The sequence below is a fragment of the Mustela nigripes genome, chromosome 1 (genome assembly GCF_022355385.1).
Source record: "Mustela nigripes isolate SB6536 chromosome 1, MUSNIG.SB6536, whole genome shotgun sequence".
In the NCBI taxonomy this organism is placed as follows: domain Eukaryota; kingdom Metazoa; phylum Chordata; class Mammalia; order Carnivora; family Mustelidae; genus Mustela; species Mustela nigripes.
In genome coordinates, this window is record NC_081557.1 from 45,292,679 (window position 1) to 45,296,389 (window position 3,711).

At 38.0% G+C, this 3,711-nt stretch overlaps 1 pseudogene; it reads right to left on the reverse strand.

Moving 5' to 3' along the window:
- Positions 1–1,562: 1,562 nt before the first annotated feature.
- LOC132011339 (olfactory receptor 52E4-like) lies at positions 1,563–2,513 on the reverse strand (annotated as a pseudogene).
- Between the last annotated feature and the right edge of the window lie 1,198 nt (positions 2,514–3,711).

A 3,711-nucleotide genomic window follows, 5' to 3' on the forward strand; every position in this document is an offset into this window, starting at 1 on the left:
CGGCCCGCATCGGGCTCTCTGCTCAGCAGGGAGCCTGCTTCCTCCTCTCTCTCTGCCTGCCTCTCTGCCTGCTTGTGATTTCTCTCTGTCAAATAAATAAATAAAATCTTTAAAAAAAAAAAAAAAAAAAAGAAAGGAAGGAGTAAACTATGTCTATTTATAAATGATATAATCTTATGTGAAGAATATTGTAAAGAATACACCCCAAAAATGTATTAGAGGTAATAAATAAATTCAACAAAGTTACACAATACAGTTTTAACATACAGAAACCAGATGTATTTCCATATACTAGCAATGAATAATATAAAAAAGAAATTGAGAACAAAATTCCATTTATAACACCATCAAAAATAATAACATATATAAAGGAATAAATTTAACCAAGGAAGTATGATATTTTTATATTAAAAGCTATCACATACTGCTAAAGGAGAGCAAACTCTATCCCCTTGCTATATCTGGAGTTTAGAAATGGGAATACATATTGGAAATCCACAGGATTAATAAATTATACTGAGACTGTTCTGACCTTGATATCAATACTGCTTTTGTCTTTATCATATAATGATCCTAATTTCCTTCTCGAAATTTTCTAAAATCATGAATGCAAACAGTATAGCAAATGAGGTAAATTTTAGATAGAATTCAACTGGAATTAGACACAGAACATATACAATTATTGACATCTAACATGACTTAGTGTCAAGTGAGAAAATATCATGTATCCTTGATCCTAAGCTGTAGTCTCGCACATTCTCCAAGTCACAGTTACTTAGTTTACTGGAGAAACAGTGACGATGAGATAGAAAGAGATAAAGAGAGAGGGAGAGAAGGCAGGAGGAAGAGGGAGGGAGAAAGAGTAAGGGAGAGAGGGAGGAAGGGATGGAGATGGAAGGAATCAGATTAGAAAGAAGAAAGGGAGCAAGAATGACAGCAAGAACAAGAAAGGGAGCATTAAAATGCAAATGAGTAATGACTCTGGAGAAGGAAGACAAAGCTTGAGGATTAATATGCAGAATATACATCTATGGAACAGATGTTCTTATAAACATATATTTTTATCCCCAGGGGTACAGGTCTGTGAATCACCAGGTTTACACACTTCGCAGCACTCACCAAAGCACATACCCTCCCCAATGTCAGATGTTCTTATTCAAAAATTGTCACTCAGCCATGGCTTGCACTTTATTTTCTTCATCTACAGAATGACATTGTTGGATCAGTGTCCCTTCAGGATCTAAGCTTAGCTAAAGAGAAGACACAGAGCAATGGGGAGAGTTCTCACCCTTTCCCATCAGGCATTCTACTCCCAAACAACTGCTGCCTCCAGATCACCTTCCTTTTCCATCAGTGCTTTCCCTTTGTCCAGTTACATGGGGTGGGTGAGCAGAGTGGGCAGCAAAGGTGACTTTGCCTTATCTGCCAACTCTAAAGGAATTCCAGTAACAAATAGAAGTCTGGCTACTACTACCTACTCTAAAGGAAATCTAAAACAGAGGTAAGATTATTAAAATGTGGGTGGTATGTGCCTATGTCTTCCAAGTGTTGTCACAGAACTCTTATTTCTGTACAAATATCTTCACAACCCTCTCTTGGATCTGCTTGGTCCTGACTCCATAGATGACTGGGTTCAGGGCAGGTGGGACAACCACATAGAGATTAGCCAAAAGGATGTGGATATAGCGGGGGATATTTCAACCAAAACGATGCATCATAAAAGAAAAAAATGCTGGTGTGTAAAAGCACAGCATGACACAGACATGAGAACCACAGGTATTGAGAGCCTTTAGGCGGGCGTCCTGAGAAGGGAGGCGGAAAACAGCTTGAAGGATAAGCACATAGGAGGAGGCAATCAGGATCACATCCACAATGATGTTGGAAATCACCATGAGCCCATAGATAATGTTGAACTTGATGGGTGCACAGGCCAACCGGGCAAGACCCATGTGCTCACAGTATGTATGAGGGATGATACGATGCCCACAGAAGGGCAGCCTCGGGATGAGAAACACAAACAGAGTCACCAGAATTAAGTTTCTTCCAACAACAACAGAGGCCAGAATGCCAATGGTTTTATGCGTGAGGATCATGGTGTACTGGAGGGGGTTGCAGATGGAGACAAAGCAGTCATAAGCCATGGCCACCAGGAGAACAATCTCCATGCCTGTGAACATGTGGATAAAGAACATTTGAGCAAGGCAGCCCCCAAATCTGATCTCTTGGAGCTTGAACCAGAAAATGCCCAGCATTTTGGGGATGGTGGATGTGGACAGACCCAGATCGATCATAGACAACACGGCCAGGAAGTAGAACATGGGCTGGTGGAGACTGTGTTCGGTCTTGATCACAAAAAGAATGGGGATGTTCCCCACAAAGGCAATCAGGTACACGATACAGAATGGGAAAGCAATCCAGATGTGGACAGTTTCCAGTCCTGGGATTCCTAGCAGGTGAAAGAAGGGGGGATGGAACTGGGTGTCATTGGTGGAAGCCATGCTCTGAGCAAGAGTCACTGAATTCCTGTCAAAGTGTAGGGATCTTATTCTCTTTATGGTCTTTTTCTTATCAAGGTCCTAAGAAATGAAAAGAACTTTAATTCATATGCTAGAGGTAAGGGCAGAAGAGGTTGGTTACAAACATTAGACAGTCTCTTCTTTCCAGAGGGTAACTGAATAAAGTAGCACTCTTCATACACATTGTTGTTCTGAGATTTTTTATTGGCAATATTATCTGTGCTTAAATTAATCATAATATGAGATATTTGTAGGAACTGAAAATACTTCACACTGCAGTACATATCTACTCTCCTTCAATACCAGGTCCTCCATGATAGTCTTCTGTATGAAACATTCAGATATGATCTCTACATCTCTTGTAGTTTCATATAACATACATATTTTTCCTTTCCATTTTTCCCATTTTTTTTCAATTTTTATTATGATAGACTACACATAACATAAAATTTACTATATTTACCATTTTTAAGTCTAAGTTTCAGTCTTTTCATTTTTAAGTCTAAGTTTTCACACATGTGCCAAGGTCTGGTAACCACCATTCTACTTTGTTACTGTTAGTTTTGCCTTTTTTTTTTTTTTTTGAGATTCCACATAAAACTGAAATCATGCAATATTTATCTATGTGACTGGCTTATTTTACTTTAGTATGATGTTCCTTAGGTTCATCCATGTTGTTGAAATGGCAGGATTTCCTTCTTTTTTAAGGCTGGATAATATCTTTTTGTATGCATAGAGTACATTTTTAAAATTTCTATCCCCAAATAGGAATTTAAGTGGGCAAAAGTAAATGTTAAGCTGTGAAATTTCTTCCCCATAGCTGTTGACTTCTGCAACCAATGAGACATATGAGACAGCAAATCTGATCTGATGCCTGGAGCTGGAAGAATGGGAAGTAATTATTTAATGCACACAGGATTTCATTCTGAAGTGATGTCATTTTATACAACTAGATAGTGGTAACAGTTGCACAGTATTGTAAATGTACTAAGTGCTGCTGAGTTGTAAACTTTAAAATGACTGAAATACTAACTTTTATGTATATTTCACAATAAAAAAAGAGTTGCTGGAGATATATATAGATATATCTAAATATCCCTATCTTCCAAAGAATTAGTACAAACATTTCATGGACTGAAAACAGAACAAGTGTTGCTGGAGATGATATAAATATAGATATAAATATAGATAGATA